This window comes from Schistocerca nitens, chromosome 3 (genome assembly GCF_023898315.1).
Source record: "Schistocerca nitens isolate TAMUIC-IGC-003100 chromosome 3, iqSchNite1.1, whole genome shotgun sequence".
NCBI classification, from domain to species: domain Eukaryota; kingdom Metazoa; phylum Arthropoda; class Insecta; order Orthoptera; family Acrididae; genus Schistocerca; species Schistocerca nitens.
This window is the reverse complement of record NC_064616.1, coordinates 770,025,677-770,038,795: the sequence shown is the minus strand read 5'-3', so window position 1 is coordinate 770,038,795 and position 13,119 is coordinate 770,025,677.

Here is a 13,119-nt window from a genome sequence, read left to right as displayed (position 1 = left end):
AAAGACTGCGAGAAAATGGCAAGTCGAACCGCATGATGTAGTGTGCACACTTAAGGCTTTCCCCCAGAGGACAGCAGGACTTTTGAACTGTTTATGATGCTTGCGTTTTCACCCCGTGGAGAAGGTTGATTGATTTGGGGGAAGGGACCAAACAGCGAGGTCATCGATCCCTCCATATTAGGGAAGGAAGTCGGCCGTTTCCTTTCAAAGGACCCATCCCGGCATTTGCCTGAAGCGATCACGGAAAACCTAAATCAGGATGGCCGGACGCGGGTTTGAACAGTCATCCTTCCGAATGCGAGTCCAGTGTGCTTACCACTGCGCCACCTCGCTCGGTAGTGGGGAAGGGGAAGAAGTCTTATCTCTACAGGGTAATTCTTATTAACGTTTAAAAACCCCCGAAGCAACGTAGATGATGTTAGGAAAATAAATTTAATATACGACACATTGGGTCGTAAATGTCGGGAAATACCCTAGAAATGGATCAGAAATGTGGAACACGTTACTTACCTCGCCGCACTTGCAGCGGTTAGGCTTGAGAGTGAAGTGATGATTGAGCGATGCAATACTTGCTTTCGAGCAAACGGTGCAAATTTCGAACACCTTTTGTATATGCTATCTGTTATAAACGTAAAAGTTACAAAATTATTGTCCTCGCTCTAACCAAGTAAAAGCTGTTCTTGTTTTGTGTTTCTTTTCTTTTGTCCCTTATATTTCGTTTACAGAGATTATTTAGTGAAGAAAACGTAGTCATTTACTGGTAACGGTGCAGTTCGGAACCTTATACTCATTTACGTGTGATGCAGTACGGTAGGCTTCTTTTTTGTACTGTACTTTGCAGTGAACCAACGGAGACCGTAATACCGGTAAATAAAATACCTCAATGTAAACACATAATTGCTCATCGCGATGAAAAACAAAACAAACAAAAAAATTCCTACCAGACACAAGACTCGAACCCTGAGTTCCACACGTTGAAGTCGAGCACTTGGGTCCAGAGCCACACCGACGTGGATACTTGGGTTGGGATGATAAGATGCAATACAACGAAAAGCTCAACCGTTGCATGTGGGCAGGAGGCACGGTATCTAGTGACCTAGTGACGTCATATGTTCAACACTTGTAATCCACTTTTTAGAGATTTACCAACATTTGGGACCCCATGTGTCTCCTATAAAATTACTTGTCTCAGTGCCATTCACGTCGCTTCGGAGGTCTTTAAGCTTTAACAAGAACCACCATGAATACACTTATTTATTTAGCAAAAGTGGACATATACAACAAATAATCCTGATGTTTCCCTCCAAAATTTTTAATTTCATGTCGTATTTACTTCGCACTAGTGGGTATCGCAAAATGTTAACATTGTTGATGTCATCGATGGAAGTACGGAGGGACAGGAAGTGACGCAACTTTAAGTAACTTCACCAGGAAACAGAGGTAGGAGGGAGCGGAAACCCGGTAACGAAGCGTGACGTGTAGGCCAGCTGCCGAGAAAAATTTAAGAGGAGGTCCTACAAGAAAATACACAGGTACATACAATAAAGGGCCAAAGAAACTGGTACACCTGCTTAATGTCGTGTAGGGCACCGGCGAACACTAGAAGTGCCACAACACGACGTAGCATGGAATCGAGTAATGTCTGAAGTAGTGCTAGATGGAACTGACACCACGAATCCTGCAGGGCTGTCCATAAATCAGTAAGTGGAGTTCGCTTCTGAACAGCACGTTGTAAGGCATCCCAGAAATGCTCAGTAATGTTCATGTCGGCCGGCCAGGGTGGACGAGCGGTTCTAGGCGCTACAGTCTGGAACCGCGCGACCGCTACGGTCGCAGGTTCGAATCCTGCCTCGGGTATGGATGTGTGATGTCCTTAGGTTAGTTAGGTTTAAGTAGTTCTAAGTTCTAGGGGACTGATGACCTCAGAAGTTAAGTCCCATAGTGCTCAGAGCCATCTGAAGCATTCGTTCATGTCTGGGGGGTCTGGTGGCCACCGGAAGTGTTTAAACTCAAAAGAGTGTTTTCCTGGAGTCACTCTGTTTCAGTTCTGGACGTGTAGGGTATAGCATTGTCCTGCTGGAACTGCCCAAGTCTGTCGGAATGCACAATGGACATGAATGGATGCAGGTGATCAGACAAGATGCTTATGTACGTGTCACCTGTCAGAGTCGTGTCTAGACGTGTCAGGGGTCCCATATCACTCCAACTCCACACGCCCCACACCATTACAGAGCCCCCACCAGCTTGAACAGTCTCCTGCTGACGTACAGGGTCCATGGATTCATTAGGTTGTCTCCATACCCGTACACGTCCATCCGCTCGATACCATTTGAAACGAGACTTGTCCGACCAGGCAACATGTTTCCAGTCATCAACAGTCCAATGTCGGTGTTGACGGGGCCAGGCGAGGCGTATAGCTTTGTGCCGTGCAGTCATCAATGGTACACGAGAGGACTTCGGCTCCGAAAGCCCATATCGATGATGTTTCGTTGAATGGTTCGTACGCTGACACTTGTTGATGGCCCAGCATTGAAATATGCAGCAATTTTCGGAAGGATTACACTCCTGTCACGTTGAACGATTCTCTTAAGTCGTCGTTGGTCCCGTTCTTGCAGGATACTGGTGAAATGGTAGCACGGAAAAATCCCCACTTCATCGCTACCTCGGAGATGCTGTGCCCCATCGCTCGTGTGCCGACTATAGCACCACTTTCAAACTCTCTTAAATCTTGATAACATGCCATTGTAGGAGCAGTAACCCATCTAACAACTGCCCAGACACTTGTTGTCTTACATAGGCGTTGCCGACCGCAGCGCCGTATTCTGCCTGTTTACATATCTCTGTATTTCAAAACGCATGCCTATATCAGTTTATTTGGCGCTTCAGTGTATAAGCTAATGTAACTTTCGCTGTTTGATAGACAACTGAACCAGATATGTTGTCATTATGTTACTGGCTACAATATGGATTTTTTTCAATTTTTCGTGTCATATAATTTGATTAGGAGATTTCTGGATGCTTTTAGTACACGTACTATGACATGCGGAACATTTTACCAAAGATCACATTACTTATCACTTTCACAATGTGGTGGGTTATTCTTAGTGATCAAATAAACAAACTCTGTGTACCAGTTTCTATATATCCTTCTCAGTACTCTCGCAACAGTTATTTAAATTTATGTGTACGATGAACACGAATTTTTATCCCACAAAAATTTTAATAAATTTGGCAGTAACACACTTTGAAAAATCTTGTACCACAGGAAGTAGTGTTACATTGTTTACAAAGTCTGTAGCAAATTTCACCTTTTTATATGCAATGTTCCAACGGAAAACGTCCCTTACGCACTGGAAAATGTAAGTTGTGGGTAAAAGACGATTTTATTGGCAGTAAAGCCATAAACAAGTACGTTAATGTGCGCAATAAACACACATTTGGTCTTCTTGGTCTTGATGTGACTCTTTTCTTCTGTCTCACCCTGATGGCATGCTCTTTTGGCGACATCCTTCACTGACATTTCAAAACTAGCACTGCGCACATTATCAGTCTTCTGCAATTGGTTTTCAGAGAAGCAACGTCATAAAATCCTACTTTCATAGGAGTTAAACGAGGTTATTAAAACTTTCATTTTAATTTTTTATTGCACCATGCGTGCATGTTCAAATAAATCTGGATGAATTAAAAACGGAAATGTTGGTTTTTACATTTAAGACTTGTTCAGATGCTTCTCTGACGGCAAGAAATAATAAAAAATCTCAAACAATTACAGAGTCGTGTAGAAAACGGAACGCGTCACTGCACATTGGTTGAAACAAGATTTTTTTTTTTTACATCATTTCTTGCACGAACTGACCTTTAAAAATTGGAGACAATATTTCTAACAGGCTATAGAACTGTCTAGTGTGTGTGTGTGGGGGGGGGGGGGGGGAGTTGAACATATTTGACTAATTTTATTTACATCCCCTTAAGCTCCGATTTCCTGGTGACAAGCATTACGAAACCAAGTGCGAACCTTGACTAGGTCGTAGAGAATATTGAGGGCTTAACTGGGGAATTTCTGAGGAGGATAAGGTACTGATGTTTGAGGGCGTAGATTAGAGCCTGATCAGTAATGTGAGCAGTAGTATTAAGGATGACGTGGACAGGCTGGGAGCAGCAACTGTACGCACAAACGTCAGTCTTCCCGAGGTTCTGTATGATGTGCTTTGGCTTAACAAAGCTGTACAGCTGAGGACTGATAACTCGGGCGGTTTCTGTTTCCTTCGGGTAGGGCTCACTTGAGAGCTGTGCCTCTTGGTGCTACTGGGAGTTGGAAATACAGAAAGCTTCTTAGAACTTAACAGGAAGAGAAAACATTGCTTAGAAGACAGTTTAGTTGAGTAAAGTGATGGAAGTGGGGTGCAGTCACATGCGACAAAATTCTTTTAGTTACTAGTGTAGCTGGGTCTCCTTTATTTACGTTAACCTGTCCATTCAGAAAGACAATACTGAAAAACAGTAAAATAATTGACTTTCCAAATCCTGTAAATAAAAACGAAATGATGAGGATATTTTGTGTCATGAACCAAAACGTTAGAGGTTTGGAAAATAAAGTTCATAAACGTACTGTTTGCTTAATCAGTGAGGAAGTGGTGGTGGTGGTGGTTAGTGTTTAACGTCCCGTCGACAACGAGGTCATTAGAGACGGAGCGCAAGCCCGGTTTAGGGAAGGATTGGGAAGGAAATCGGCCGTGCCCTTTCAAAGGAACCATCCCGGCATTTGCCTGAAACGATTTAGGGAAATCACGGAAAACCTAAATCAGGATGGCTGGAGACGGGATTGAACCGTCGTCCTCCCGAATGCGAGCCCAGTGTGCTAACCATCAGTGAGGAAGTGAATACTAAACTAACGTGTAGCAATTTTATTCTCCCGTGACAGAACTCTATGTGGATACCAAATGTAGTAGCTAAGTGACTTAAGATGGCGTGATTTTACTTGCGTGTGATATGATTCCATACACTGACGTAGGCACTGTGAAGAGTTCAATTCACAACGGCAGATCGTGGGAGCGCAGTGTAGCGCGCTACTACAAGAAAAGGTTTTCCTGGAAAATACCTGTTAGCTGCTTGTCGGCAGACGGTTTGTCGTACCTCTTTAAACCCTGGCCCGTACAACTGGACAAAGAAAACTTTCTAGAAACCTGACTGTCTTAGAAGTAACTTCCCCTTGGCTAGCAGCATGTGGCAGCCAAATATGGAAATTTCTCTCGCAGAGCGAGGTGACGCAGTGGTTAGACACTGGACTCACATTCGGGAGGACGACGGTTCAATCCCGCGTCCGGCCACCCTGATTTAGGTTTCCCGTGATTTCCCTAAATCGCTCCAGGCAAATTCCGGGATAGTTCCTTTGAAAGGGCACGGCCGACTTCCTTCCCCGTCCTTTCTTAATCCGATGAAACCGTTGACCTCGCTGTCTGGTCTCCTTCCCCAAACAACCAACCAACCAATCTCTCGCAAAGTGTTTTGGGGAGATTTTTTCGGCGGGTGAGCAAACTGGCGCCAAGACGACTTAATACAAGAAACGAGTTTGTAATACCAGACGACAATGACCAATATTAAAAGCATGTTCTTCTGGGAACTCCTACAGCACTCAGCCGTGTATGTAATGCATTACTTTCATATGATATCCATCCAGGTAGACTAAAGCGTGCCACTGCTAGAGCTCTCTTTAAAAATTGTATTGGAACGAATGTTAAAGAACAGTTTCACTATTAACTTCCTTCTGAAAAGCTTAGTAGAACTGAATGTCGCTAGGAATGATTGATAGTATATGTCTATCATAATTTGTATTCCAGAACGGGCCGGTCGGGGTGGCCGAGTGGTTCTAGACGCTACAGTCTGGAACCGCACGACCACTACGGTCGCAGGTTCGAATCCTGCCTCGGGCATGGATGTGTGTGATGTCCTTAGGTTTAAGTAGTTCTAAGTTTTAGGGGACTGATGACCTTAGAAATTAAGTCCCATAGTGCTTAGAGCCATATTCCAGAACGAACTTTCGACAGAATGTGTCAGGTGCCATTTCACCGACCGTGTATTAAATATCGGAATTCTACCATCCGAAATTGTTGTGATATGTCTAAGATATCCGACTGTGGCATTCTACAGAGTTTTAGGATAAATTTAAAGTTCACGATTTTCAAGGTAGAATGAATAACTGGTTCAATTAACATTTGTCTCGTAGGAAACAGGTCTTTTTAGACAGCTCGTGCATTTATCACTATGAATCTACTTTAGAGTGGCGACAAATTACTACGATTGCAATTTGCGTCTAAGACACGTACTCCAGTCACATTAATGTGACCACAGCCTAGTTTAACGTCAACGTGCAATAACCCAATAACCGCACACAGACGGCACGTGGTCGCGCCAGCAGAGATAGATAAATCAAGCATGTCAGAAAACGGGGGGAATAAGCGGGGCGCTGACAACAGTTCAGTCGTTGTAATGCGGAAACGGAGCGATTCATCGTACGTCAAAAATGACATGGTCATTGGCTTTCGAGCCGAGGGTGGAAGCACTTACGAATAGGCTAAGTTCGCAAGCCGCCGCGGTTACGATGTATCTTGCATGGGAGAATGGCGCTCTTCAAAACGGGCGCCGAGGCAACTGTGTTACTTGCTCACATGGCTCTGAGCACTATGGGACTTAACATCTGAGGTCATCAGTCTCCTTGAACTTAGAACTGCTTAAACCTAACTAACCTAAGGACATCACACACACCCATGCCCGAGGCAGTATTCGAACCTGCGACCTAGAACCGCTCGGCCACAACGGCCGGCCAACTGTGTTACTCCTCGGGCCATTGATGACAGGTGTAAACGACGGGTGTGGAGATGTGTACGGGCGAACGGACGAGCGCTGTTGAACAACCTCTTCCTGAACGTGGAGAGTCATTAATGTCAAAACGATATTCCTTTAAACGAGTAAATCATTTTCTTGCTGTGCTGTGTCCAATGGCTTTACTCCCATACAGGGCCCAAATGTTTCCGGCTGCCTCCGCTGCTGTCACCTCTCTGTTGAACGCAAACAGAAAAATAGGTCGGAAACGTTCCTGTTTCTCCACTTGGTACTCCATTTTCTAGCGTCCACAGCTCCACTCACTGTCTCCAAATGACAGAATCACTATACGTAAGCTGAAATAGCAACAGCGAACTACAAATTAAAAAAAAAGACAATCGATAAATAAAACCATAGAAACCGGAATTCCAACACGCAAAACAAAAAAAGAAAATCGTTACGAAGTTATGAACCAACCCATTACGATGTGGGAGCTAAGTGAATTCGAGTGTGGTGAAACTGATGGTGCTCGTATGGTGGCGTGTTTCCGTAACCGAGGTAGCCGAAGTGTTTGGTGTTTCAAGAAGCACCGTACCGAAGATTCATACCGCATAATGGAAAGCGTAAAAACTCGCAACGCGGACGAAAATACGTGTTGAGCAATAGTGACGGACGGTCATTGAAGAGGATTGTGACGAAAAATAAGAAGATGATAGCTGTAAAAGTCACTGCAATATTGAATGTCACACCCACGAACCTTGTCAGCATCAAAACAACACTAAGGGAGTTCCGAAAGCTGTCAGTGCAGGGCGAACTGGAATTCAAAAACCACTGACCAGTGATGCAAATGCCCTTAAAATGAAAACTTGTTGCCGAAGTCATAAAACCCGGACTGTGGAACAATGCAAGAAAGTCATTCGGTCGGATGAGTCTTGTTTCACGTATTCCCAGCTTTTGGCCGAGTTTACGTATCAAGAGTGGAACATGGCGAGGGTTCGGTTATGATTAGGGCAGCCATATCGTGGTATTTCAGGGCCCCTAGGCTTACCCTGCAAGGTCTCATTACTGCCAAGGATTTTGTGACCATTTCAGTTGATCAGGTCCATTCTACGGCACAATGTTTGTTCCTCAATGGTGATGCTGTGTTCCTACACGACAGGGTCCAGTTCACAAAGTTCGCATCGTCAGGCATTAGTTTTGTCAGCACTATGGTGTCTTGTCGCATCTCCCCTGGCCACTACAGCCATCAGATCTCAGTACTATGGAGTCTTGGTGATCTACACTGGAGAGAAGGTTGTGATCGCTATCCAGCTCCATAATGGTTAGCTGAACTCCCCACTATGTTGCAGGTAAAATGGAATAAGATTCCCTTGAAAACCATACAGGACCTGTATTTATCCATTCCGAGGCGATTGGAAGGTGTTTTCAATGCCAAAGGTACTTTTCACCGATTAGGCTTGGGTCAAGTGGCTCTGAGCACTATGGGACTTAACATCTGAGCTCATCAGTCCCCTAGAACTTAGAACTACTTAAACCTAACCAACCTAAGGACATCACACACAGGCATGCCCGAAGCAGGATTCGAACCTGTAACCGTAGCGATCGCGCGGTTCCAGAATGAAGCGCCTAGAACCGCTCGACCACTCCGGCCGGCACCGATTAGGCAACGTAATGTACAATGAGGTGACAAAAGTCATGGAATACCTCCTAATATCGCGTCGGACTTCCTTTTCCCCCGCGCAGTGCAGCAGCTCAACGTGGAATGGATTCTACAAATCGTTGGAAGTCCTCTGCACAAATATTGAGCCATGCTGCCTCTACAGCGGTCCATAACTGCGAAAGTGTTGCCGGTGCAGGATTTTGTGCACGAACTGACCTCTCTATTATGCCCCTTAAATGTTCGATGTCATTCATGTTGGGCGATTTGGGTGGCTTAATCATTCGCTCGAATTGTCCAGAATGTTTTTTTTTGAGCACCCCCCCTCCCCCCTTGACTGTACCCCACTGAGACCCCACATCACAGCCATTCTCAACATTGTGAATAATGACGATTTTCTGTCTGTTGCTAAAGTAAGAGGTGAACCAATTGTGAGCTACTTCCCGTATTCCGTAATGGTCCAAAATCTGGAGCAATATTTTGTGATTAACACAATCAAATGCCTTAGTTAAATCAAAAAATATGCCTAGCGTTCGAACCCTTTTGTTTAAACCATCCAGTACTTCACAGAGAAAAGAGAATATAGCATTTTCAGTTGTTAAACGACTTCTAAAGCCGAACTGTACATTTGATAGCAAATCTTGGGATATAAAATGATCAGTTATCCTTACATACACAACCTATTCAATAACTTTAGCAAACAGTCTACATTATCCCTTTCTCCCTTTTTATAAAGCGGCTTTACTACTGAGTATTTTAGTCGTTCACGAAACTGACCATTCTTAAAGGAAAAATTACAAATATGGCTAAATACAGGGCTAACATGTACAACACAGTACTTAGTCTTCAGTGATTTAATTATTGACTCAATCACCCCCTTATCCGTATCACAGAGAAGTATTTCAGACATCAGTCTCGAAGGCATTTGCCAAGAAAGTTATATGATTCCCTGTAGAAACTAAATTTTTATTTCATTCACCAGCAATGCTCAGCAAATGATTGTTAACTGCTGTACATACATCTGATTTATCGGTAGCAGAAATATTCTTACTACGAACTGACTTTATATCGTCGATCTTCTGCTGCTGACCAGACACTTTCTTCACAACTGACCATATGGTTTTAATTTTAACCTGCGAGTTAGTTATTCTGTCTGCATACCACATACTCTTTGCCTTCCTAATAACATTTTAAGCACCTTACAATACTGTTTGTAGTGGGCTACTGTCGCTTGATTGTGACTGCTTCTAACATTTTGATATAATTCCGGCTTTGTTCTACATGGTATCCTTATCCCACTAGTCAGCCACCTGCGCTGCCTATTACTGCTAGTACCCCGTTTAGAATGTTCTAATGGAAAGCGGCTCTCAAAGAGCATGAGAAATGTGTTAAGGAAAGCAATATGTTTGTCAACTATGTTATCGGCACTCTTTTTCCTTGACAAGATTTAAAAAACCCTCTATTGCTGTTGGATTAACTTCCCTACACAGTTTGTAACTACATGTGACATTTGTTTGAGTGCAAAAGCCTCTTAGTGTTAAAATTTGTTCATTATGGTCTGAAAGACCTTTCACCCTTTTACTAACAGAATGCCCCTCTAGTAATGAAGAACGAGTAAAAATATTGTCTATGGCTGTGCTACTGTTCTCCTGCACGCTAGTTGGAAAAAACACAATCTGCACCAGATCATATGAATTTAGATCTACCAACATCCTCTTTCTTACACCATCATACACAAAATTTATATTGAAGTCACCACATATAACTAACTTCTGGTACTTCCTACAAAGTGAATCAAGAAACCTCTCTACCTTGAGCAGAAATGCTCTGAAGTCAGCATTAGGGGACCTATAAATAACAACAATTAGAAGTTTAGTTTCACTAAATCCAACTGCCCTGCACAACATTCAAATATCTGTTCAGTGCAGTGCCGTAATACGTCTATGGACTGAAATGGAATACTGTTTTTTATGTACATAGCCACTCCACCACCCCGCAAGGAACTCCTTGAAAAACAGCCAGCTAATCTGTATCCTGGTAAAGGATGTCTCTGGATTGTCAAATTATTTAAGTGGCCCTCAGATATACCAATAATTTCAGAGTCAACATCTATAAGCAATTCACTAACTTTATCTCTAATACCTCTTTTATTTTGATGAAATATGCTAATTCCTGCCGGCCGCAGTGACCGAGCGATTCTAGGCGTTACAGTCTGGAACCGCGCGACCGCTACGGTAGCAGGTTTGAATCCTGCCTCGGGCATGGATGTGTGTGATGTCCTTAGGTTAATTAAGTTTAAGTAGTTCTAAGTTCTAGGGGATGGATGATCTCAGAAGTTAAGTCCCATAGTGCTCAGAGCCATTTGAACCATTTTTTTGCTAATTCCTTCTCTACTTGGAAACATGACTTCCTCTGAATGGTTCTTCAGACCAGTCGCGAACAACTGTGTGCTGATGACATGGCGCATTGTCGTCCACAAAAATTTCATCTTTGTTTGGGATCATTAAGTTCAAATGTTCAAATGTGTACGCATTCCTAAGGGACCAAACTGCTGAGGTCATCGATCCCTAGACTTACACACTACTTAAACTAACTTATGCTAAGAACAACCCACACACCCATGCTCGAGGAAGGACTCGAACCTCCGGCGGGAGTAGCCGCACAATCAGTGATATGGCGCCTCTAACGGAGCGGCCACTCCGCGCGGTGAAAATGAAGTCCACGAATGCCTGCAAATGGTCCCCATGTAGCCAAACACAACCATTTCAAGGCAGTGATCGGTTCAGTTAGACCAAAGGACACTGTCCATTCCATGTAAACACAGCCCACACCATTTTGGAACCACCACCAGCTTGTACAGTGCTTTGTTGACAACTTGGGGCCATAATTTTGCAGGGTTCAAATGGTTCAAATGGCTCTGAGCACCATGGGACTCAACTGCTGTGGTCATAAGTCCCCTAGAACTTAGAACTACTTAAACCTAACCAACCTAAGGACATCACACACCTCCATGCCCGAGGCAGGATTCGAACCTGCGACCGTAGCAATCGCACGGTTCCGGACTGCGCGCCTAGAACCGCGAGACCACCGCGGCCGGCAATTTTGCAGGGTCTGGACAGTATTCTAATCCTACCATTAGCTCTTAAAAACTGAAGTTGTAACTCATCTGACCAGGCCACGGTTTTCCAGTCATCTAGGGTCTAAGTGACATGGTCAAGAGCCCAGGAGAAGAGCTGCAGGCGATGTCGTGCTATTAGCAATGGCACTCACTTCTATCGTCTGCTGCCATAGCCCATTAACGGCAAATTGAGTCACACTATCCTAACAGATATGTTCGTCGTAAGTCCCACATTGATTTCTGCGGTTATTTCACACAGTACTGCTTGTCTGTTAGCACTGACAAGTCCACGCAAACGCCGCTGCTCTCGATCGTTAAGTGAAGGCCGTCGGCCACAGCGTTGTTCCTCTTGAGAGGTAACGCCGGAAATTTTGTATTCTCGCCACACTCTTGACACTGTGGATCTCGGGATATTGAATTCGCTAACGATATCCGAAACGGAATATCCCATGTGTTTAGCTCCACCCACCATTCCGCGTTCAAAGTCTGGTAATTTTCGTCGTGCGGCCATAATCACGCCGTAAACTTTTCACAGGAATCACCTAAGTATAAATGACAACTTCGCCAATGCACTGCCCTTTTATACCTTGTGTACGCAATACTGCCGTCATCTGTTCAAAAATGGCTCTGAGCACTATGGGACTTAACATCTGAGGCCATCAGTCCCCTAGAACTTAGAACTACTTAAACCTAACTAACCTAAGGACATCACACACATCCATGCCCGAGGCAGGATTCGAACCTACGACCGTAGCGGTCGCGCGGTTGCAGACTGTAGCGCCTGGAACCGCTCGGCCACTTCGGCCGTCCCGTCATCTGTGTAGGTGTGTATCGCTATCCCATGACTTTTGTCGCGTTGGTGTATTGTGTTTTTGCTGTTTCCATAGTTTCGTTCTCCCCCTACATTTTTACTGCGGGAACTGCGTTCCGAACGCAACAACCATGAAAGTTGTTGTAAAGTGCTAACAAACCAGAGCAGAACACTCGAATGAAGGCATATACGAAGAGTAATATTTGAAGAATGCTAGAAGAGAGATCGTCCCAGTGTGGGACTGCACGGCGAGACTTCGGAGACGCCCCTCCACTGCTAGATTTCGAGGTAGACGCTTCAGCTGTAGCCCTCAGTTGAGTTACTTCTGTGATGCACACTTCTGAGAAACACTGCCGCTAACGCAGAAAGACATTCACTACCAGCCGTGTCCCGTAGATGCTCCCAGCCGACGCTCGTCTGTAATCAGCCAAGAGACAGATCACTACCCGGTAAAAAACTTGCACCTCAGGATTCCCATCAATGTCCACCTGTCAACATCCAGTTTGTGTATCAGCAACAATAACTACAAACCCTGACAACCACGCTGAAAGAAAATTTTCATTTCATTATTTCATTAGCAATGATGAAGAGGCGTTGTAACTGTAATTTGAAAATGGTAACTGAGATTAATAGCCGTTGTACTGAACATTTCCTTTTCTGTAAATAAATACTTATAGCATGATTCATTCACGTTCTTGCAGCTGGTGTGTCCAG